The 26,170-nt window shown below is 39.2% G+C and overlaps 1 protein-coding gene across 1 annotated transcript in view; it reads right to left on the reverse strand.

Annotated features, from left to right (window-relative positions):
* The window catches only part of FSTL5 (follistatin like 5), a 423,037-nt gene extending 411,492 nt beyond the window's left edge, over positions 1 to 11,545 (reverse strand). The window contains exon 1 of the mRNA XM_058420632.1: positions 11,297 to 11,545. The gene's annotated coding sequence lies outside the window, so the exon portion shown is untranslated. The remainder of the gene's footprint in view (positions 1 to 11,296) is intronic.
* Positions 11,546 to 26,170: the final 14,625 nt, after the last annotated feature.

Below are 26,170 nucleotides of genomic sequence, written 5' to 3' on the forward strand. Positions count from 1 at the left end.
TCTTTGAAATGCTTAACAAAGGTGCTCAGTCTTTTTCAACAGCCATTAGGAAGAAAAGCCAGCGTAGGTGGCAGCCTGTATTATCATATTCCAGATAATTGCCTTTCTGTATGCAATTTTCCTCCTAGCTGTTTTGCATGCAGTTATTATGAATCCATTGCATTCTGATGGCACCCAGATGCTCAAATTGAAATCACAAGCCCTTTTGTTAAGAGACTGTACAAAATATTCCTAAACTAATTTCTGTCCTCAAGAGCTTAGATTCTAAACACACAAAGCAGACTAACAAACTCACATAAATGGAAAAATATCCTCACATTGAAGAGAAGGATAATTTCAAATGTTGCTCTTGCTAATAATCACAGTTCTCAGCAGTAACTCATTTCCGTTTTGGCTCCTACATCCTGACCTTAGTAATGGGAATATTTTAAGGATAGTTAATGAGAATTTTTAAACTGAATTCAAAGAAATTAGGATTTTGTTTTATGAATTCAGATTCTGTAGAAATCAACTGTGTGTGATGAAATTTTAATGCTGACTAATGTCCAAAAACACTGTTTCATAGACTTTATAAAAATGTTCCCCGTAGGTGGCTATAACCTCCATTATCCATTTCTTGTTTTCTTCACATCTTTTGTTCTGTGGTATGCTTTGAGATTAAATCTAATACTAAGTCACTTTAAGAATTATTCTTAAAAGCTGAACAGGTTATTGAGTATGTCATCATGGTTCACACATACTGAAAAATCATACCTGATGATAGTAAAAAAAGTTATATCTGATGATATGATATATTCAGCATCTGTAGAAAAAGAACTTTATATCTTCCAAGCCTAATACCGGTTGATGGCTCACCCTTGCACAGAAGCAAAGAAAAAAAGAGCAGACCTATGTCAACAAACATTGAAAATTTACAGTAACAAGAACAGAAAAGGCAATTGTTACTATTGTTACTATTTATTTTCAAAAATGTGACCATGGTATCTGGAAGCTGATACACACCTATCTCCTACTCATTATTGACACCTAAATTCATGAAATTTTGTACCGTAATAAAGAATATTACTTTTTTCAATTCACTCAGCTAAAGACATATATCAAATCTAGCAAGCATCTAGAAAACAAAACAAAACAAAACCGTGTAGTGCATATATGCTTTATAACTGAGTGTATTTTATGTGACAGATCTTCAAAAAGAAAGTTCTTAATAGTGGGTATATTTTATATCTCAAACAAAAAAGGAAAAATTAAACCCCAGTGTATCATTATGTTGAGAGATCATAAATTGCCCTTTGCCAGGTCTATCTAATTATGTTTATTTGTAGCACAAGGTACTCCAGGGACATTTTCCCAGATATACAATTCAATGAATGATATGAGAAACAAATCAACTATCAAGCATGAGATAATTATTTGGAGAACTGAAGAAGAATTTTTTTTTTTAAAGGTACTTTTACTAAATTACAGTTGCTGTTTAATTGTCAATCCCCTGACTAAACTTAAAAAAAGCTTCTCGTGATGCCAACAGTACATCTCCCAGTAATAAGTGTTCCTATCCATCTTTTTATTTTCATTCAGTAGCCTTCCTTTTTTTCCAGTTTTGGTATGCTCCAGAACCTCAGTAAGGGTTTATCATTTGCATAACTGCCTTCCTGATGAGAAGCTCATTTACCAAGGTTTATTGACATAGAACCTTTAATAGAAACCACCATGAATTCATACTGGAGAAATACATGCAAAAGCCATTAAGCACGCATCAAAATGGACCATTATCATATTTTATGCCCCAAAGGGCTGTGGGAAATAAATGAGAATCTGCTTCACAAAACTATGCAAGGTGGCATTTCCTTGACAGAACCAAATTGCCATTGCTGTTTTCTGACTATTTTAATGGTCTTTGGTTTATTTTTAGTGTCAAATATGTGATAACACCTAGATTTCATATAAATTTATATTACTCCTATCCCTTTGTATTTGAGGTAAATTAATAGAAAAACTTAAAAATCTTTTTACATTTCAATAGATCATCAAAGCATTTTATATCAACGGGTAAAGATTTATTTAATTGATTTGACTTTGTTTATTTTGCCTTCTTATTTCAAGCATACTTACATAATGTCTTATATTAACAAAAAAAAATCAGATCTGTGTCTAATGACATGCCATAAACTATATGTGCCTCACTGAAAAAAAACTTGAACAGTATAATTTCAAAATATGCTATTCAAAATCTCTAAAGTGAGCCTTTTTCTGTCATTATGGATTTTTTTTTTTTTAATTTATCCTGATTTTTAATATACATTGTATTTTTATTCATCGTACTGGGCATGAGGGAATGTGCATTTATTTTCCATAGTGAGCTACCAAACCATAGGTAGCAAGAAAGCAGGTAGCAAGTGCAGAGCTATGATAATTCTAATTACTCTGTGTGGTGGTGTGAGAGTTGTTTTATTAAGTTATTAAGTTATTTTTGTAAGATTTTTGAGTTATTTTTGTAATGGTTTAGCCCACTGTATACCCCTGTGTTCTGTATTGGTTTTCCCCTTATGAGTTAGGTTGTTTAACCAGACGTTTTCTGTCAGTTATTCCTTCCCTGCACCTGTCGCTGTCAATCCCCCCCTCTCTCCTCGTGGTCATCCTCTCTATCACTCCAGGACCCTTCCCTGGCTTCTGGAAAACTCTAGGAAGGGCGTCGAGTGATAGGCTGGGGCCCTGGAAACCCCCTCCCATCATTTTGTGGTTGGTCCCCAGTTCTATGGTTCACACCCCTGGTTAATCCCCCAATTCCTGTGACTGGCTGACCGGTTGTCGCCATCCCCGTTTCCACCCCCCCTTAAAGACTGCTGCACGCCTGCTCTCGGGGTCTCTCCTGGGCAGCAGGTGCAGCGTGCAGAGCCCCACGCTCCCTCTGCCTCAATAAACCTACGTTACATCCTGCTCAGGAGAGTCCGCCTTTCATTCAGCTGCCGCGGTTGCTTGCATCATCTTCGTGCCCGTCGCTGGCGGTGGGATCCAAGTTCCCACAGGGAGGAGGCGGCTCGCTCTGCCTGCCGCTCCGACCTCACCACGCTGCCGCAGTGAGACACACTGAGCTAGCCTGTGGCTGCGTTGGTCAGCGCCATTCGGACATTGCGACAACTCTGTTAATGACAGTTATGAAAACATGCATTCCTGTTTGGAATACCACACTAATTTGATCTTTACAAGTTAGGAATGGTCATATTTGATTGATTTTGTTTTGAAAGAGAACACTGACTTGTATATCATATAGCTAATCAACAGCATAGGACACTTGGATATGGGAGACCTTAGATACATAAAACTCCTTTTGTGTGATGTTTACTCATCTTTATTTTTCCTATCTCAATTCATTAAGGCCTGTGCATGGAACAAGTGAGTGCTAATTTCATGTCTTCTGAAAGTCTGGTACTTGGGCTGCCATGGCAATTTTATATTTTAAATGAATGAAAACTTGTACCGTAATAATAGGTTTATTTTCTAGAAGCTATATAAAATGTTAGGGAACTGCAACCAGGTAACTCCCGATATCAACCTAGGCTGGGGGATGAATTGATCAAGCGCAGCCCCACCCGGAAGGACTTGGGGGAGTTGATGGATGAGAGGCTGGACATGAACCGGCCATGTGCACTCCTAGCCAAGAAAGCCAAATGTGTCCTGGGCTGCATCCAGTGCAGTGTGGGCAGCAGGGGAGGGAAGGGATTCTGCCCCTCTGCTCTGCTGAGACCCCACCTGCAGGGCTGCATCCAGCTCTGGGGGCCCAGCACAGGAAGACTGGCATGAGTTGAGAGGAAGCCATGAAGATGTACACCATTCCAAAGAAGACAGGCAGACGGAATCAGGCTTGTTGAGTCTGGAGAACAAAAGGCTCCTGGATGACTTTATAACAGACTTTCAGCACCTAAAGGGGCTCTCCAAGAAAGATGGTGAAAATCATTTTACCATGGCCTGTTGCAATAGGACATAGGCTAATGGTATTAAACTCAAGTAGGTTTAATTTTGATTATTTATAAGAAAGAAGTTTGTTTATTTGTTTTAAATGAGGGTGGGAGCACACTAGAACAAGTTGTGTCAAGAGGTGGTAGATGTTCCATCCCTGGAAATATTGAAGGTTAGGGTCTCTAAGAGTCTAGTTGGTGATGTCCCTGCTCATCAAAGGAGAGTTCAACCTGATGACATTTAAAAGGTCTCTTCCAACACAAATTATTTTATGATTCAATAACAACTACAGAAAGCTATATTAAGATCTTATTATGCACCAAAAATTATGACAACCTTCCCACTCACAAATGAAACATGCGGGAAAAAATTTAAGCCCTAACCCAGAAACAGGCAGGTTATGAACAAGATGAACTTCAATATTGTTTAAGAAAGGCAATTCTCACAAAATTAGGGGAAAAACAAGCCCACAGTCAGTAGAGTTACATTGCTGCTCCAGATTACAAAACTCTGCATGAAATCTGCAGATTTGCATATCAAAAGACAAAAGCTCACTGAATTAGCTTGTCATGCTCCATATCACAGGTCATTAGATCTCAATCATGTATCCCACTGTTCAACTGCAGTAATTGGTGTTTAATTAAGGGAAAAAATTGAGAAAACAATCCAATTTGGCTTTGGCACATTTACTACAAAAAGTATGAAGGAGAGAGTAGCATCCTCCTCCTCCCCCAAACCGGCAGGATTTCAGCTGGAAGAAGCGCAAAACATCCTATATTATCGCTCCTTCCTGCCATCCTGAGGACTTTAAAGATGGTAAATTTAGCAACCCTATAGTAATTCTTTCCATCATTTAATTATCATCATTGTTAAAAAGTGGTCCAAAATTTCTGATGCAAGTAACTGTGGCTCAGCTACCAGACTCTAATTATGTCTTTCTCTGCTGAATTTAAGTGCTTTTTGTTAGCCACTATGTACACTCAGATGTTGCAATCAAGTGACATCCCAATTTTATTTCGGATAAAGTAAACGGACTGAGCTCAGTTCCTCACAGCAAGACACTTTCTAATCTTAGGAACATGTCAATAGCTTTTTTCCTTCATTTGCCCCAATTTTTCAACATTCTTTAAGAATTATGGATTTTTAGAGCAGTATCTCAGTGTCATATATGGAGATCTAAGATGGAGATCTAAGACTTCTTAATTTTTTTAGAGAGATTCAAAGGTGTCTTGGTCTGGGGACAAATTTGGGAGAAAACCCCTGTATAGGATCCCTCTGGGAAGAAAACCCAAGTGGCCCCTCCCTCCAACCGGTCCAGTAAAAAAACCTCTTTGGAGAAAAGTGGAAAAAACTATTTTACTAAACAAATGAAGTACATGCAAGTATAAAGAATGAATAATATGAAACAATAAAACTTCTCCTTCTGAAGTGAGATGGCAAATTGAGAAAGTCCTTGCCGTGGGTGGAGCTCGGCTCTCTCTCAGTGTCTCCTCAGTCCCAGTCCCTCCGGCGCTGCTGGAAAATGCCGAGGTCCAGGCCCCGGTGGGCCGCAGGTGCAGCCCCCAGTGCTCCCCTGGGTTTTCAGTCCAGAGCAGGTTTAAACAGTTCCAAGAAAAAGGGAAAAAAAACAGTCCAGGGAATTTCTCTGCCCTAGCTAGCTGAAACTAACTAAAAGCAAAAAAATAAATCTCTGTCCTGCAGTCTCTCCAAACCTCCACCAAACACCCCGTCCGCAGAAGATTGTGGAGGAGTCAGGCAGTTTTCTCAAAACAAACTCCGCGCTTCTCCTTGCTCTTAGAACCAGTCTTAAAGGCACAGGACTTAATATACAGCACAAACAGAACAGACGACTGGGGATGCAGGCATCATAAAGTTACCCTAGGACATTCCACCCCTTATCCCCATATCGTCAATTTACTAAAACTAATATATACTCTAGCTCTACACACACATACATCTATATAAAAACAATATGCAATATACAGCTACATACAGTGGCAGTACCATTCAGCACACAGTGATAATTACACATGGTTCTCACCCAACAATCAGATCTCTCTGCGGTACACATCGTGTGGTTCCATCTTTCTGCATTACCCACCATGTGCAGCCTGGTCCCTGAGCAAAGACAATCCCACAGATGGGATCCTCTGTACTTGAAGCAGAATTGATCCAAACTGTCTTCCCTAACAAACCTCTTACATGTACTACTGGGACTTTCCCTCCATCTACTGTATGTAGGGGCTCAGATTGGGCAGGGCCTGCTCTGTTGGTGGAACCTCGGGTGTTAACTAACCAGATGGCCTTTGCTAGATGCTGCTCCCAATTTTTGAATGATCCCCCACCCAGTGCTTTCAGGTGGTTTTCAGCAGTCCATTATATCTTTCTATTTTCCCTGAAGCTGGTGCATGATAGGGGATATGGTACACCCACTCAATGCCATGTTCCCTAGCCCAGTTGTTGATGAGGCTGTTCTTGAAATGAGTTCCATTGTCTGACTCAATTCTCTCAGGGGTACCATGCCTCCAAAGAACTTGTTTTTCAAGGCCTAGAATGGTGTTACGGGCCGTAGCGTGGGGCACAGGGTAGGTCTCCAGCCATCCTGTGGTGGTCTCTACCATTGTGAGCACGTAGCACTGGCCCTGGCGGGTTTGAGGAAGGGTGATGTAGTCAATCTGCCAGGCTTCCCCATACTTATATTTGGACCATCGCCCGCCATACCATAGGGGCTTCACCTGCTTGGCCTGCTTGATGGCAGCACACGTCTCACAGTCGTGGATAACCTGAGAAATACTGTCCATGGTTAGATCTACTCTTCGGTCTCGGGCCTACTTATAGGTGGCATCTCTGCCCTGATGGCCTGAGGCATCATGGGCCTATCGAGCTAGAAACAACTCTCCCTTGTGTTGCCAATCTAAGTCTATCTTTGACACCTCTATCTTTGCAGCTTGATCTACCTGCTCGTTGTTTTGGTGCTCCTCATTAGCCCGACTCTTGGGGACATGGGCATCTACATGGTGGACTTTGACAGGTAGCTTCTCTACCCGAGTGGCAATGTCCTTCCACTCATCTGCAGCCCAGATTGGTTTTCCCCTACGCTGCCAATTGGCCTTTTTCCACTTCTCCAGCCATCCCCACAGAGCATTGGCTACCATCCACGAATCAGTGTAGAGGTAGAGCTTTGTCCACTTCTCTCTTTCAGCAATGTCCAGGGCCAGTTGAACAGCTTTGAGCTCAGCGAGTTGGCTTGACCCACCTTCTCCTTCAGTGGCTTGTGCAACCTGTCGTGTGGGGCTCCATACAGCTGCTTTCCACTTCCGGTTCATCCCTACGACGCGGCAGGAATCGTCAGTGAAAAGAGCATAGCGTGTTTCTTCTGCTGGCAGTTGGTTGTATGGTGGAGCTTCTTCAGCACGTGTCACTTGTTCCTGCTCCTCTTCATCCATGAGACCAAAGTTTTCACCTTCTGGCCAGTTTGTAATTATTTCCAAAATCCCAGGGCGATTTGGGTTTCCAATGTGGGCACACTGTGTAATGAGGGCAATCCATTTGTTCCATGTGGCATTGGTGGCATGATGGTAGAGGGAACTTCTGCTTTGAACATCCATCCCAGCACTGGTAGTTGAGGTGCCAGCAGGAGTTGTGTTTCAGTGCCTACTACTTCTGAGGCGGCTTGAACTCCTTCATAGGCGGCCAAGATTTCCTTCTCTGTTGGAGTGTAGTTGGCTTCAGACCCTCTGTAACTTCGACTCCAAAATCCCAGTGGTCAGCCCTGAGTCTCCCCAAGCACCTTCTGCCAAAGGCTCCAGGACAGGCCATTGTTCCCAGCTGCTGAGTAGAGCACGTTCTTCACATCTGGTCCCGTCCTCACTGGGCCAAGGGCTACTGCATGAGCGATCTCCTGCTTGATCTGGGCAAAGGCTTGTTGCTGTTCAGGGCCCCAGTGGAAATCGTTCTTCTTGCAGGTGACCAGGTAGAGAAGGCTCACAATCTGGCTGTACTCAGGAATGTGCATCCTCCAGAAACCTATGGCACCTAGGAAAGCTTGTGTCTCCTTTTTGTTGGTTGGTGGACACATTGCTGTGATCTTGTTGATGACTTCAGTGGGAATTTGATGCCTTCCATCGTGCCACTTTACTCCCAGAAACTGGATCTCTCGAGCAGGTCCCTTAACTTTGCTCTTCTTGATAGCTAAACCAGCCTTCAGGAGAATGTGGATGATCTTCTCTCCTTTCTCAAACACTTCCGTTGCTGTGTTTCCCCACACAATGATATCATCAATATACTGTAGGTGCTCCGGAGCCTCACCCTTTTCCAGTGCAGCCTGGATCAGTCCATGGCAGATGGTGGGGCTGTGTTTCCACCCCTGGGGCAGTCGGTTCCAGGTGTACTGCACACCCCTCCAGGTGAAAGCAAACTGAGGCCTGCATTCTGCAGCCAGAGGAATGGAGAAAAATGCATTAGCAATGTCAATTGTGGCGTACCATTTTGCTGCCTTGGACTCCAGCTCGTACTGGAGTTCCAGCATGTCCGGCACAGCAGCGCTCAATGGTGGAGTCACTTCGTTCAAGGCACGGTAGTCCACAGTCAATCTCCATTCTCCGTCAGACTTGCGCACAGGCCAGATGGGGCTGTTGAAGGGTGAGTGGGTTTTGCTGACCATCCCTTGAGTCTCCAGCTCACGGTTCATCTTGTAGATGGGAATCACAGCATCTCGAGTTGTTCTGTACTGTCGGCGATGCACTATTGAAGTGGCAATTGGCACTTGTTGCTCTTCCACCTTCAGAAGACCTACAGCAGATGGGTTCTCTGATAGTCCAGGCAAGGTATTCAACTGCTTAACACTCCCTGTCTCCACAGCTGCTATTCCGAATGCCCACCTAAATCCCTTTGGGTCTTTGAAATACTCATTTTGGAGGAAGTCTATGCCCAAAATGCATGGAGCTTCTGGGCCAGTCACAATAGGGTGTCTCTTCCACTCATTTCCAGTCAGGCTCACATCAGCCTCCACCAAAGTAAAATCTTGTGAACCCCCTGTCACCCCAGCAATGGAAACAGATTCTTCCTCCACATGTCTTGATGGGAGTAATGTGCACTGTGCACCAGTGTCAACTAAGGCCTCATATTTTTGTGGTTCTGATGTGCCAGGCCAACGAATCCACACAGTCCAAAAAACACGGTTTTCCCTAGCCTCTACCTGGCTAGAGGCAGGGCCCCTCTAAGCCTGATTATCCTTATTTCCCTGGGTAACCGGAGCTGCTTCCTTCTTGCTAGAATTTCCTCTCACAGTCTTGCCATCCAACAATTCATGCAGCAGTTGTGTCATAGCATCAGTAGATTCTCCATCCCATCTTTTCATGTTTTCTCCACAATCATGCAGGAAGGACCACAGCTTAGCCCGTGGGATGCCTTTTCCCTCTCTATCTAGGGAACGTTTGCGTGTGGTGCCAGAGCCCCTAACTTGTACTGCAGAGATCTGGAGAATGTCCTCCTTGAGTTCTTTGTGATTCTCCTCCATCTTGTCTGCTAATCCCCGCACCTGTGTTTCCAGAGCTGCAATTTTTGCATGTATTGGACCATGCACGGCATCTGCATATGTTCGTAGCTTCTTCGCCATATCAAGCACGGTCTCCTCTGTCTCATCCCGCTTCATTATTGCTAAAGCAGAGGAGTATTCTTGTGGCCCAAGTCGTACAAGTTTTCGCCACATCACAGGTGTACATGGTACCAAGTCGGGGTTCCTAGTGTTTATGTCATCTGAGAAGACAATCTCCGCCACTGCCATTTCCCTCAAGTGCTGGATCCCTTGTTCAGTGGTTTTCCACTGGGTTTGCTGCATATAGAGATCGTCGGCACAGAGATATCTTTGTGCCACACTTCCCAGGACCCGTTCCCAGAGACTGCAAGGACTAGCCTCCCTCATCATTTCTTGGTCAATAACTGGGTCATGTGACAGGGATCCTAAATGTCTTGCTTCAGTGCCATCCAGCACAGTAGCCTCGCCTGCAGCATCCCAAAGACGGACTAACCAACTAATTATAGATTCACCAGGTCATCGAGTATAATCCTTTCTTAGGCCACGAAGGTCCTTCCGGGAAAAGGACTCAATAGTATTTCCTGATCTTGTAGAATTTGGTCAGGCTCCTGATCGTGTGCTAGTTGGTTGGACTCCCGATCTTGTGCCAGTTGGTTGGGCTTCCGATTTTCTATCAGTTGGTTCAGCTTCTGACTGTGTATCATCAGTTGCTTCAGCTTCTAATTGTGTGTCAGTTGGTTTGACTCCTGACTGGGTGTCAGGAGGCATTGAGGATCCTTCACCTGAATCATCGTCTACTGGTCGATCAGTTTTGTCCGTGTGCTTCTTTCCCTTCTTTACTGCAGCAACTGCCGGTGTCTTAGCCTCACTGTCTGGTTTAGCTGCAGCCTGAATAGCTGTGGGGTTGGCTGCAGCCTGAGTGACTGATTTATCTCCCTGCTCCCTTGCCTCTATCTGCTGCCCTACAGTGTTTAGCAGTGTGTGACTCATTCTAGAAAAGCTATAATCCATATAGAGGAAAGTCACCAGGTGAAATACCAGGAAGGTGGGGTCTTTAACATTCAGGAGACGCTGAACTTTCTCTAAAAGTGATGTAACTGACTCAAAAGAGAAGAAGGAAAGAAGAGGCTGAAGAGCCTCATCCCCTACTCCTCCTCTAACAAACTGGGTGCAATTGTTGATAAATCCCCAAAGCATGCTGCTGGAACTAGGACGCAGGGTAGGACGAAAAAAACATAAACTGAACATACCCAGAACAAACTCCAGTATCTTTATAAGCTTCCTGTAAACCATAATCACCAAACCCAGCAAAATAACTGTTCTAATTTGTGCATCCCTAGTGTAAAAGCTGTACATTGTTAGGGACAATATTGCAGCTATTTCTGGGTAAGAAAACAAACCTAGGGACCAGAAAAGTATTAAGACCTCAAAAAAGCCTAGGGAACAGAAATGCAGAAAAGACTCCATTCTAAGAGACATTAGGAATTCAAGAAGCAACATGGTCACTGACTGTTTAATCCCCACCCAAAGGACAAACAAAAAATGCAGTTAATAATAATCAATACAAGTTTTTTCCACTCTCTCGGGCCCGCAGTGGGCGCCAGTTAGAAGTATGTCTTGGTTTGGGGACAAATTTGGGAGAAAACCCCTGTATAGGATCCCTCTAGGAAGCAAACCCAAGTGGCCCCTCCCTCCAACCGGTCCAGTAAAAAAACCTCTTTGGAGAAAAGTGGAAAAAACTATTTTACTAAACAAATGAAGTACATGCAAGTATAAAGAATGAATAATATGAAACAATAAAACCTCTCCTTCTGAAGCGAGATGGCAAATTGAGAAAGTCCTTGCCGTGGGTGGAGCTCAGCTCTCTCTCAGCGTCTCCTCAGTCCCAGTCCCTCCGGCGCTGCTGGAAAATGCCGAGGTCCAGGCCCCGGTGGGCCGCAGGGGCAGCCCCCAGTGCTCCCCTGGGTTTTCAGTCCAGAGCAGGTTTAAACAGTTCCAAGAAAAAGGGGAAAAAAACAGTCCAGGGAATTTCTCTGCCCTAGCTAGCTGAAACTAACTAAAAGCAAAACAAGATCTCTGTCCTGCAGTCTCTCCAAGCCTCCGCCGAACACCCCGTCCGCAGAAGAATGTGGAGGAGTCGGGCAGTTTTCTCAAAACAAACTCCGCGCTTCTCCTTGCTCTTAGAACCAGTCTTAAAGGCACAGGACTCAATATACAGCACAAACAGAACAGACGATTTGGGATAAAAGCATCATAAAGATACCCTAGGACAAAAGGTTTCATTAGTCTTTTTTTTTTTTTTTTTCTTTTTCTACCAGACTGAACTGTGGGAAAGAATTTGGAACAACTTCTGCTCTGTTCTGAAAAAAAAACATTCAGTACGGGGATAAGTGAAAAAATTTCTGCAGATTCAGCAGGGTAAGAACTATTTAGACAACTCAAGAGTCAGAAAAACAGCAGAATGAGCCAATGAACAATCATTAAACATAATTCAGCATCAATTCTTGATTGAAAACCATGTCTTCCCAGAATATATTTTTCAAAAAAAAAAAAAGAGGTGTTACAGAAGGAATACTACAAGTAATTTCCAATGTCATTGCACAGTGTGCCTTACAGAATCACAGAATATCCTGAGTTAAAGGATACCAGAGGAATCATCAAGTCCAACTCTTAGCCCTGGACAGCCCCAAGAGTCACACCATGTATCTGACACCATTGTCCAAATGCTTCTTGAGCTCTGTCAGCCTTTGTGCAGTGACCTGCTCTCTGGGGTGCCTGTTCCAGAGCCCAACCACTCTCAAAGATCCTTTTCCTAACACCTGACCTAAACCTCCCCTGACACAACTTCAGCCTATTCCCTTGGGTCCTTCACTGGCCACCACTGCGAAGACATCTGTGCATCTTGCTCCACTTTCCCTCCTGTGGAAGCAGTTTAAGTGCTTAGACTGTTCTCTGAAGTATTTCTAATTTCTTATCCAGGACATTTCAAATAAAACATTTTTTGTAGCATCCACCTGATATTTTTTCATCTATTTTTACTTTTTTCTTTACTAATTACTGTGAAGTTTCAAATGTCAGTATGCTGTTACTGTATTTTATGAATCAAAAGTCCAACATCTGTAAAGAAACACAGGAGATAAGCTAGTCAATAAGCCCTTCAAAAGGCAGGATCTATTGAAAACAATCCTTCAAAATTCTGGACAAAAATATATATTTAAGATACTTTATGGACTATTATAAGGATTGAGTAGATTTTATGAAAAGTCTTCAGTTTTTGTCATATTGATTTTGACAATGCCTTGCCTCCTTTAGCATTATATACAACGTACTGAGAGAAACAACCCTTCATTTTCTCTTCTCCATAGCTTTCTTTGTTTACACATTCATTTCCCCTGTTTTTATGACATCCTACAATTTTAGAAGCTTGTCAGAATTATGCTCTACTTATGCAGATCTCCCTATACCCAAAATTAAAATGTCTAGAACTGAGCTGTTACAACTAAATAGTTAGAGCTGGCTAGAGGCACATCAGCATCCTCGTGAACTCACCACTGCTGTGAGTTACAAAGAATTTAGCATCCTTAATGTAGCTGTCCATGAGATTTTCATCTGCATCACCCTTTCACTGACTTTTCCCTGTAAGTAGGCTGCCAAAATCCTTTTTGGGTTGGTTTTTTTTTTTTTTTTTTCTGATGGGATATACTATATAATTTACGTGTACCTCATAAAATCAGATTATGACTTAGAGCTTCCAAATGAAACTCATATAAGAAAGATTATGCTGACCAAGCAAAAGATTTTATAAAGGAAAAAATGGCACATATTTCTTTAAGACACATAAGGTTATATAACTTTGTGGGGTTTGGTTTTCTTTCTGGGTATGTTTGTTTGTTTTATATTTCCATTGTCAACCCAAACTTAAAAGCTGGTTCAGAAGTTGTATGGAATATGAGATCAGGTTTAACTTATCACATGTCTCTCCCAAAGACAGACTGCTGATATCATCAGTATTAGTTCTGAAGTTTTGTTCCTTTCTCAAGGTTGAAGTTTTATTCTGACCTTGTTTTGTCAGGCTCTGTGGGGGACAAATCTAACACAACCCTAGGAATTTTAACTGGAAAAATCAGATCTTATTGGGTTTTCTATCTTTGAAGTTTAAAGACATACTTATTCATGTAGTTTATATGATCAGGGCTTAGAAATACTTAGTGAATGAGTTCCAGTTCTGTATAAAATGTGAATGCACTGGCTTAGGAGTCTCTGAAGTTGTACGTAAGTACTTAGCAGGAAACCAACAGAGGTATGCATCTGTGTACATCTTGTTTGTAATATAAACAGAAATAACACAAAATAAATAATCCATCTACCCTACAAAGTAACTTCAAAGGGTTTTCCTGTGGTTTAGAAATGTGCAAACAGGGAAGGGATCAGTCATCACTCCTCAGCAACGGGCTTGCTTGCTGTTGATCACATCAGAATGCTAATTTCTGCACAGTGAAAAGTTGTCTGGATTTTCTGCTGTGAAAACCTGAGTAACACAGCTTATTGTTTATGCATACCCACACACAAAAGGACACATTGCAGAAAATTTCTGGGCATGCTTTGATCTTAAATTACTTTTACTGCAAAAAAGAGAAGAAAGTAAACTCAGAAAGCATTGTAAAAAAAGGAAGTAGAAATGTAGCCTATGGAAAATATTGAAGATTTTTCTAAATTATGAAAAATAAGGAAAAATTATTGTTCGTGTTTGAATTTCTTTACTTTAAAGATACATGGATATTCCTGTGGGAGTTTTAGAGAATACCTCAGAGGCCAGAACGAATCCCAAAACTCAGAGTTATCTTGTGAAGATATTTCATTTTGACAATGTGTGTCATTTTCTTCTAAGTCATTCCTTGTAATACTCATCTCCTGGCTTTTGATGAGTACTAGTTTAACTGACATCTTTTTTTCTTTGCAGGAAAATATATATGATATTTTTGTGGAATATTGGAATAGATGAATTTTCTCCATTATATTTTTCTCCTTATAGCCTAGAATAACTGGTTCATTTTACAAGTCCCATTATATATACATTCTATCGACTTAACTAATTCTCTATTGCTAATAGACTCTTCTTAAAAGCAAGACAAAAACAGGAATAAATTGCCAAACAGAATTCTTTGCATGGCAGATGAGATTATTTTTACTCTTCTTAAGCTCACCTGGGTTTCCATCAAAGGCAGCTGAGCAGTGGGTGCTGAGTTAAGACCAATGATCCAAAGTGTTCCCCAAGTAGGGACAGTATCAAGGGTTGATTTGAACACATGACACGGATGGTTGATAATCAGTCTCTAAAGCACTTGTGATTCAATTTCCAGGTACTCCTGAAATTAAGATAATACTCTTAGCAACTACTGTGATTAAGACTCAGTGACAACAGAACTAAAGGTCTGAAAAAAACAAAATCTATTTCTAGAATTTAATTTCTTTAGTTCTTCTTCTTCCCATTTATTTCCTTTTCTTTTTCAATTTACAGATTTGAATTGGACTACGTTGGGCAAGGTTTGCTCCTTTCCACTGCTCCTCATTTCATCTCAGTCCATTTGGTTTTGATCACTCCATTTCCAAATTTTCTTGGTTTTTTCAATTGCTCTGTTTTGGATCATATCTCCTTTCCAAAGCGTTTGCTAGACTTTGTTCTCTGATTCCAAGATTTCAATGAGGATTAAACTGGCAAGCTTTGGTCCATTTCCCTGCACTTCTTCTCATCCCATTCACTTTTACTGCTTTCAATTAGTTGCAATATTTTTCTTTTTTTTTTTTTTTTAATTACTAGAATTTAATTTTTTAGTTTCTTCTTCTTCATCTCTATTTCGTTTTCTTTTCCACTTGCCAGATTTGAATTGTACTAGGTTGGGAAAGGTTTGGTCCTTTTCACTGCCTCTCATTTCATCTCAGTCCACATGGTTGTGATCACTCCATTTCCAAATTCACTAGGTTTTTTCCAATTACACTCTTTTGGATCGTATCTCCATTCAGAGCTTTTATTAGACTTTGTTCTCTGATTCTAAGATTCCATTCCATTTCCTGAAAGAAATTCCTTTCAGGAAATCTTACGAGTTCAATGGGGATTAATTGGCAAGCTTTGGTCAATTTCCCTGCATTTCTTCTCAGCCCATTCAAATTTATTGTTTTGACTTGGTTTGGGGATTTTTTTTTTTTTTTTTAATTAGATTTTCATGACTTTACCTCCTTCTTTCACTTCATTTTCTTTTCTTTCCCAATTTCAGGATTTCCCTATTTTCCTGAAAGACTTCCTTTCACAGAAGGGAATGAAATCTTGTGATTTCATTGAGCATTAATCAGGCAAGCTTTGGTCCATTTCCCTGCACTTCTTCTCATCCCATTCACTTTTATTGTTTTCACTTATTTTTGAGATTTTTCCTTTTTTTTTTTTTTAATTACAAGAATTTAATTTCTTTCATTTCTTCTTCTTCCCCTTTATTTCCTTTTCTTTTCCACTTTCTGGATTTGAATTGGACTAGGTTGGGCAAGGTTTGCTCCTTTTCACTGCTCCTCATTTCATCTCAGTCTATTTGGTTTTGATCACTCCATTTCCAAATTTTCTTGGGTTTTTTCCATTGCACTGTTTTGGATCATATCTCCTTTCCACAGCGCACAAGAGTGAAAGAAACGGAGATATCTCTTCTATTATGATGACATTCAATGTAACTGCGTTTCAGCAAACATACAAAATGTGGTTGCACATTACGGGGGAGTTCACTTTTCACCATCTCTGTAAGAACTTTACTATAATTAACAAAATAAGTTACGGCTTGTCAACCTCCAAGAAGCTTTAAAAAGTTTTTCAACTTACTGCATTTTTAAAAAACTGGCCAATGTTCAGTTCAGTTTGATTCAGTGACACTTTAATTCAAACAAGTTTTTTAAAGAATTTTCTTCTTCTTCTGATACATATCTGAAGTATTTAATATAAAAATACTCTGGGACCTCATGTCATGTTAGCTGCAAATTAAAAGTTACTTGACAGTGCCCAATCAGACCATTTTTATTAAATTTGCTCTTAAACACTAGGGCAACAAAGGGAACAAACTAAAGCCAAAACCTAATCCTGAAAAGGCGTGCAATTAAAATTGCCACAATATGCTCAATTTCCAGTGTTACCCTATTTATTTACTGTGTGCAGTCCTTTTCCCTATATGCTCTGTTACACATATGGGACCATACATAATTTGAAACTGTTATTAGATATATATAAATAATATTTTTCTGATTTTCTGTTTTAGGATTTTTTACAGTGTTCATCACTGTTGTATTACAGTGATGGATACTTCTTTAATCAAGAATCAAGTGAGGCAGTGAAACCTTAAGAAGAGATTCATCTTATGTCATTCATCTTATCATGTGTACTGTGGTAGCATTAGCTATCCCAAACACATCCAGGACTGAAATCTAGACAACTAAGATGTCTAAAATTAAAATTCCTATGATGGTTTACTTTCATAACTTGTTCATATAAATTCTGAACACACTGTAATGTCCTGTTTTGCTCTGCTCAGCTCATCAGTAGATCAATTACCAGCTAATTGGTAAAAGCATGTCAAAACCAACTAATTAAAGAGGCAATGAGACCTCCTGACCCCTGTAACAGCCAGGAATACTTGAATATTTCTCTGGGAGTCAGATTTAGGGAAAGAGTAACAATGCATGAGCAGCTGTCACTACTTGTAAGTCACATCAACATATTCAGCTGGACTGAGCTGCATTACAAAACAAGAAAACATAAAATTTCTCCCATAGCTTCCCCAGTCCACAAACAAGAGAAACAACATGACACAGTTTTACACATTTTCTATTTGTCTGTCTTTACAGTAGATCAGACTTGGGGAACGTTACTGAGGATTCCATATTTCTGTGAGCATCTTCCTCAGCCTCCAGGCTTTGAGACTGGTCTTTACTGGCATTTATTGCTGCAAAGGTTTTGAGATGTTAATAAAAATCTTGTCTGATCTCAAAGAGTACCTGGAGTTCAGTAAATTCCCCAACTGTCACTTCCATGTGGTCCTACAGCAAAGCAAAGCACACCTTTCTCAGAAAGTTACTTTGCTTGAAGTGTGAGGGAGAACTACCAGAGAGCCCTTAAGCTTCAGGCACCAACAGATGATATAAGAGAAGTTTTAAATATCCCTTTAGTTTGACTAAATTAGTTGACCTAAATACCTTTTAGTTTACCAGTATGCTCTTTCTGGTAGTTACATTTTGTTATCTTTTCCTCCAACAGCGATTTCTTCCAGGAAGAAAATAGCCCCTCAGGAGCTGTGCCTGCTCTCTTCTTGTCTTTTTTAACTCCATGCCTATCCTTTTCCTCCAGCCCCTCAACACCTTCAGTTTCTTTGAGACCATAAAAAGCAGTGTTACAAAGAGGCAGACATCCCAGCAGTGAAAACAAGCTGTAATCAGAGCATTTTTGACAGGAGGAATATGACAGAGCTGTGGGGCTAGCATACACTCATACAAAACTCTGCAAGAATTGTATCCGAGAAAAAATGAAAAGTGATCCTGTGCCCCTTTCAATGCGGTGATCATGTCAGAAACACCTGGTATATCAAACTTCCTTAGAAAAAAGTAGCTTTCAAGATCCAGTGTGTGGGGGTCATCCATTACTGCTACTAGCCAGGTACCACACTTGTTAAAATGTGACTGCAAATTGTCTGTGATACCGATCCTGGTAAGACACAAAGAATGGAGATTCTTCATACAAAGGATTCACATCCAATAAGAGGACTACATCTCTCGCACATTTTGTATACAATTCCTGTTAAGCTAAATGTTTTGGGTTTTTTTTACTTTTGGGGAGGGTCATAAGATCTCATGGATATCAGAAGAATGCTTGTCCTATACAGGTTTTGTTTCCTTATTAGTAATTTTGAATTTAGTGACCAATTTTCTGCAAATGCCATGAAATATTAAACATCAAGATCACAAATTTTCTTATTAAAAAATAAAGGGAAATTTTCTTTAAAAATTTATAAATCTTGTCACTCAGTTCCCTTCCCTTTGGAATAAATTTATGGTAAATCAAACAAGGATAAGAAAATGACACTCTGTAAATCTGTTAAGCTGATAATTTGCAAAACTATTTCCAAGCATTTTTTTTTTTCCCTGATACAATGTACCCCAGATTTCAGCTAGGAAAGAAGTCATATTCTGCAAAAATATCAAAGTTGGAAGTATCAGATTTTTCCTTTCCTCCTCTTTTTTTTTTCTGTAAAGACATTTTAGTATTGCCTTTCCCATCTTTGTTTTCAAACTTGAAAAAGGTAACTACTTTATAAATTCATTCTTTTGTTTATTATGGATTTGTTAATTTTTTAGCTTATTAACACACTTTGTTCATCCCAGCATCTACTATGTGGAAATGAAGAAACCACTAAAAAGAATGCAAAGCTATTGAGTTCATCTTCTAGTAAAAGACAGGAAAGTAGCATTTTTCCTCATCATATAAACTGAACAAAAATATTGCAAACACAATGATATATATCTTATATAGTCACATTGAAAATGCTGTTCCTCTTGCAAAATTAATTTTTTAAGCAATTGAAGGTATTATTTTTAGTATCTCACAATCTACTCATCTAATTGATCCAACCAATGATTATCACAGCCCATCTGCTTCCTTCAAACTCCCTTTTCAAGGGTATCAGCACTCTTCAGCTGCACTATGCCACAGTTACTAAGGCAACCAGTGTGTGAAGCAGGCAGAAGCTGTGCTTATTCACATTAAAATATTCTCCTGCCAGAAAAACCCAACAAAACTAAGTATATCAAAAGCTACACATTCACATGCAAGAAATATATATGAAAGAACTTTGGAGGAGGGGGAAATACATGCTCTACTTTTATTTCTTTTTTCTTTCTTTTGGAAAATACTTTTATGTTTGTGGAATAAGGAAATAGAGGTTTCATATGACACAAGATAATTAAGATATATTTGGAGCAAGTTATGAAGATATCCAAGTGTGCAGTAGATACAGAAGTTGCTCCCTCAAAGTACCTGCAATGTAAGTCTGAAGCAAGAACACAGATTTACGTTCATAGGTAGAGTTTCTCACATGGTCACTGGGTGATGCCAGCTTGGATTACTCTTTAACTGTCAGGCTACTCTGTATTGACTGACCTGAGAGTCCTTTCCCAAATACCAGGTCTGGATGATTTTAAGCTTGGAGGGAAATAAAAGCCCCATGCCCTTCCTCATGCTAATTTTTCCTCAGAAAAGAATGACAGGTACTTTTTATGTAAATATTTCACCGTTTTTCTGATACTAAATTTTTCAGAAGTTAAAGTCTTCTGAGGAGACAACAAATACAAGATTTTTGAAAGTCTTGAGAAGGTACCAGCTAGAATCAGATTTGCCAAACACAAAACCAATACTGTGTCTTTCAGCAATACTCACAAAACATTCTGCCCTGATCTCTAATTCATTTCAACATAACAAATATAAAACCTCTCCCTCTTTTACTGCTTTCACCAGATGCAAAACCAATTAGAATTCTGTAGAGGAAGAGACCCTGGGGTTATTGCAGGTAAATAATATGTTTTGATAAATTAGCTGAAATATTAATGTAACAGAAATAATTGCATGCTGAAGGCTGAGACACCAATTGTGTCTTGCATCTTTATACACAGCTGACACTATTTAAAAAGGCAAATAGCACAGCTTTGAGGAGGCAAAATCCCTTACTGGGAAAATAGGAAACTTCTTCCAGTTTGAACAAGTCTGCCAAGAGAACTCACCTTTGGAATAGTCCCTCTTATAGTGAAATGCTAGCAGTTTTGTTCAGAGCTAGACAGAAATTTTCCTGTGAAACAAAGTGCATCAGAAGTGGTAGATTATTGAGTTCCAAATTATTAGTCTGATCAGCCGTGTTTCTTCATCTGTGTCCCACTTGAAAGATTTATTCTGCTTTAAACACTGAGGAGAGGACTTGCTTGCCTGCTTCCAAATTATTCATACAAGCCTCCTTTCGTGGTGGGTAGAGAAACTGGCATTTATAGAAATCAATTTATCTGCACAGTTTTAGCCCTGTCAGAGAAGTGGAGTTACATCCTACTCTTCCCTGTCTCTCTCCACTGATTGTAACGGAAGCATAGACATCTGGCTCAGGAGCAGATATCTACATTTCATCAGGCAAATCATCCTCCCCTTCAGATCATGATCTACTGTCTTTTCCCAGTATATTCCTGTCCTCAGAAAATTATTAGTCTGGGCAATGTGAAATTACTGCCTGAGTTATAGGTAACTTGTGTAATTGAGTGCTATACTTAAGAGAAACCCTGCAGTGCAGGGCAAAAATACAACCATTTCTGACCTTGTAGCAATGAAGCAGAGTAAGACTCAAGACTATTTGCTACACTGAACCTTAAGAGCCTGGCAAGCCGGTTGCAATTCTGATTTGCATCCCAAAATTTAGGAACACCATGGTTAAATTAAGCCACCTAGTATACATATCCAGTTGTGCCCCAACTCACTTTTTTCCTTGCAAAGCAAATCTAAGCCAGACTTGAGAACAAGAACCAACATTATTCAGGCCATCCAGAATCAGGAGTTACTTTAACGTAAAAGAAAGAAGAAAAGTCCCATTTTTTCCAAAGATAACTAAGGAAAGCCAAGGATAAACGCATCCTATTATTAGGTGCTGTAGCATTTCCTAAGCATAGAGATGCAACATGGTGAAAGAACAAACAATTTCTAATACCTAGACCTAGTAATTTTTCCCAATGTGTGCTGTTGGATTCACAGAAAACAAGTGTTTATTCTGTGCCATGTGAATGATTTGCATGCTCCAGGCTTTCAGTGCCCATTTCTCATGTGAATTCTGCTCAGATCAATTAGATACCTCTGGAAACTCCTTGCATGGTTCACTCTTTAACATTCCAGGCTTTTTAGAAGTGAGAAAGGATTAGATTAGATGATTCTGTAAATACTTTAAATTACAAAACTTAAGGTATAAATTCATTTTTCTTAAATATTGTAGAATGACACACAATCTTGACTAACACAGCCACAGGGAAGAAAGAATATGGTTTTATCTGCACTTAGATCACTCTCTTAGCAAAGACTCTTGACTCATCAGATTTCTGCCACCCAGTAAATGAACTTTGTCATCCAACTAATGGCATTTGATACAGCTAGGCTAGCTGTGGGGGAGCTGTCCCAGCACTACTGTAGCTCAGGGTAGAGCAGGTTAATCCCAATCAATTGCTTTACCAGTCGAGCTCAGAATGACAGAAAGGTGCCAGAAAGTTCTCTTTCTGTGAATCAACCTGCATTCTGACACAGCAAAGTTTCTAGTCCACAGTAATTGCTATATATCTGAATTTTCACTTACAAAAGTGAAGTGCTGAAAAGCAATGAACATTTTGTAGCTTGCCTGCATGAAGAAGATGGATGAAAGCACTTAGAGTGCAAAAATTCAATCTAGTGTTACCTTACAGCTGCAAATGATAGAACTGGAGAAGCTGTACTGCAACTACACGTCATTTCTATCAATAGGTCTCATGGGCTTCTAGTAGTAGTAGATGGGTACATTGATTAAAATGACTCTGCTGCCTCTTGCATCAGTGGTTCCGGCTGAGATGGCTCCTTACATGAGCTGGAGGAAAAGTTAATCTGCTGGGCAATGTGAGAGTACACCAACAGCAATCAAACAAAAGTAAGAGTAACTAGACGGAAAACAGTGCAAAGAGTAATAGTGTAGGAGAGCATTACTCTTCTTAGTTTAAAATTGTAGAAGGGAATAATTTCCCATGGATTACACATTTTGGAGTGTAGCTTGTATTTTTGTACGGGCATGATAATTACCATTATAGATTGCACACAAACTTGGTGGACATCGCATAATTATCTCCTTAAAATGTAAACAAATATCTGTTAAACTGCATCTGCAGCCTCTTAGGTTTCTATAAATACTGTAATAACAGCAGAAGTACATTTAAACAAATATAGCTGGCTATCTGCAGTTACTGTTGTTTCAAAGCTTTCATTGTGGAAACACAGTTCAAAAAGTTGCACCCACATGCACACACTGAAAATTACATTACACACAGCCATTATATGCACAAATAGATTTGACTTTTGAATATTCTAAAGGAACATTCTCAAGCAAACAAACCAGGCTAACAATTATTTCATAGACCAGACTAATCCTGTGCTTTGAGCTTTACATGAGTCTAGCTGCTATGTCCATACCCATCAATGGATGTTTTTGACTGAGATAGTTGCTCTTCCACACATCTCTCTTGTTTATAGGGTAATATTCTTCCCCAGACACAAATCATTTTCCCTTTGATGGTGTAGTTCCACTTTACAGAGTATTGTATACATGGATCCAAGTCTTTCTATTCCTTAGCATCTCTTTCTATTCCGGTTTTCACTAACACATTGCTTGTGATGTTGGACGGCTGCAAGCTTAAGATGTCATTGCAATGGTTCCAATTATTATTGGTCAGAAAGTGGGTACTGGAAAAGCCAGACCTACATCAGACTTCTTAGTCCAAGAAATTTGTGGGTAATGCTGATATATTGTGAAGGATACACTAGTGCAATCATATGAGATGTGCAACGTAAAATAAATAAATGTAAGAAATTAGCAATCTTGTGGTAATTTCAAAGAAAGAACAAGTAACTTCATATCACTTTGAGTCGATAAGCCATGGCATTAGCTGCCTAACTAATCACAGGGTGATTTTGATCCTGTGACTTCTGCATGTAGGATTTGTTAACAGTGTTTCTGCATCTTTTCAAAGTGACTGTTACCTACTCTAACTGGGGAAAAAAGTCCACAACTCAACAAACCTGTGTACCATCTCTGTATTTGGTGTATAAATAAAATAAAGAGATGTTATATAATAAATAAAAAGGTAATAAATTTGAATATTCATACATTGTCATCTCTTTTGTTTCTTTTACTGCATGCATGAAAATGTGAATGCTTATTTGCTTTTTGATTTATAGCTGTGAAGAGCAAGTTCAATGACTCACTGTTCCCATGCAGTAAAATATACACGCTTTATGTCTGTCTTACCACACACGCACACACCAGCTAACACAATACGTCAACCATAGCTGCATCAATCTGCTTTTTTGTATATAAAACTGATCTGCGCAAATAGAGTGTCTGTATAGTCCAAGATGTCCAAGGTGTATTTAGCACCTCAGGAAATCTCAGCCAAAGGGCTGCGGTTTTCCTTCCAGAATCCAGAAAATATTCAATAGCCTGTACTTATTTAAGACATGCTTCTGTGACAAATAAGATAGATAAAAAATATTGCATCCTTCTTGCATGCCTGGAACAATAACTGGAAGTAAAAATTAGGAGTGAAACTTCTAGCTCCTTACATCTTAGGAGACAGAAATACTTTTTCTCAAAAAGTTATTTTTGTTGTATATCCCAAAAGAGCACAATAATTAAACATGATTCTTTTAGCTATTCCAGGATATAAACAATTTAATAAGCCTCATGAGATTTCATCTGACTTCAGCTTTTTTGTGGAGGACTTCCTTTTCCCAGTCTTCAGCCAAAGGCTCTGTTGTTCTCCTTTAACTGCCTGGAAAATTTTCACAGATTTACAAGTTTAATTCATCAGCTTATTTTAGTGTAGCCTTTTTATAAAAATGGACTTTCAAACAAATACCTCCTACACAAGAATATCATCTGAATTAGAGACATTTCAGATAGTAAAAATAGCAGATATGTGCCTACATATTTTGCAAAAATTACTTAGTTCAGACCTCCCATGTAGATTTCTAGATGAAAAAAAAATGATTTAAAATGGAGAAAAAAGAGAAAATATAAACTTGATGAAAATCAGACTTGGTGGGAAGAAATTTAGCCATTAAAAAAAAAAAATAGAATCAGAAAAAAACCATGTTTTTGAAGTTCAACAGTTTCCTGTGGGAAACAAGAATCAAAATATTGACACACACAAACAAATACACCTGAAAATTATTGTTTGGGTCCTTTATGAATAGAATTTTAACAAATGAAGTTCATTAAAGTGACTTTTGCTAAATTTCGCTAAATTTCCTAGGTCATCACAAAATTACTGATGCAACCAGGAAAAAAAAATCTGTTCCTTTTCAATTTGGAGAAAATCTGCAGTGAAAATTATATTTCAGAACAAAGTATCAAACTGTAGTACTATGGCATTTTCACTTAAAGGTTTCTAAAATGTAAATTGAGTCTGTGGGGAGGCTTTTATCTCTCTTCAGCAAAAACAATATTGCAATGTTGACATGAATTCACAAAATATTTTACTCGACACAAATGTTTCTATCAACATACACTGTACTTTTCTATCAAGAGATCATTTTGACCAAGAAAAAAGGCTTGACCTCCATGATCTGTAACTTGTTGAAAACAAAACAATGACACTTTCTAGTTTTCTACTAAGATGTCATTCTCATCTAATTCTTAGAAACTGCACATCTCAGATATAAGATGCATATTGACCTCAGCTCAGCAATCTTTCTTGGAATTGATAACAACATGTGTGTTCAGACCCAGAATCCACATTAGAAGGTGCTTCAGGGTTCACAATCAAGCCTCTTTCATAACCCAGCAATAAAAATGAGCTTCAAGATTTTTAATCAAACCAGAATCAAACCACTCAAAATAAAAGTGGATGTTCTGTCTGTGAATTTGGCTTCGGCCTTAAATCAAAGAATATCTAAAATGTCTCTAGATGCTCAAGAATGTTTTCAAAGTTTTTTATAAAAAGCTAGTTATAATTCACATAAAAAATTATCAGGAAAACTACCATACAAGGATAATGTGAATTGCCAGATTTATTAAGTTTTTTTTTTTAGTAATAACTTATCTCCAGTAGAAGAAAGGATAGACGACAGGAAAAAGAAAGTAACTCAGAAGATAGAAAGCTCTGAATATCCTAGTCTCAGCTGACAATTATTGCTTTGGTTCAGTAATGACTCTAAAAAATTACCTTTATCTCAAGGGCTACAGATTTCTTTAATAATTATTAATAACTCTTTACAAGAGAGATCTCTGAATAATTCTTTAATTCTTTATAACCGATGTCTCTGACTATTTTACTGTCATTACTGTGTGGCTAGACAATAAATTTGTGAGACCCTGCTCCCTTTTCACAGTTGGGGTCTGTAACACTAAGAAATACATTATCTCCGTTTGTATTAGACCATACTATTATGATGGATTTTCAACTATAGATCAGCACAACTTATAATGATGATCAAGAGGCTCAGAGGAACTTCATAGATGTATACATCTCAATTGCTTCTATATTTTGTGTCCTAGACAAATTGGAACATGATTATCTTCCTAAGAAATGTATGAGAAATGTATTTTATTAAGTCAGAATATACTTCAGGCATGTCAGCAGCTCTTTCCTATTAACATAATTTCAGGTCCTGGAAGCATTGCACTCTACTCCAGGGTTTCTTTCAGAGTGGGATTTGAAAGCAAATTTCCAGAAATAACACATGGAAGACAGATTTGAAGCTGTTTAAGAGTCATTGCTACAACTATTTTATTAACCTATCATTTAAAGAAAATCAATATATTATCTGATCGTGAAATACATGGCCCTAATTCTTTCTGTAGTTTCCACATTCTGTTACTGCATATATACAATATA

This window comes from Hirundo rustica, chromosome 5 (assembly GCF_015227805.2).
Source record: "Hirundo rustica isolate bHirRus1 chromosome 5, bHirRus1.pri.v3, whole genome shotgun sequence".
NCBI classification, from domain to species: Eukaryota; Metazoa; Chordata; class Aves; order Passeriformes; family Hirundinidae; genus Hirundo; species Hirundo rustica.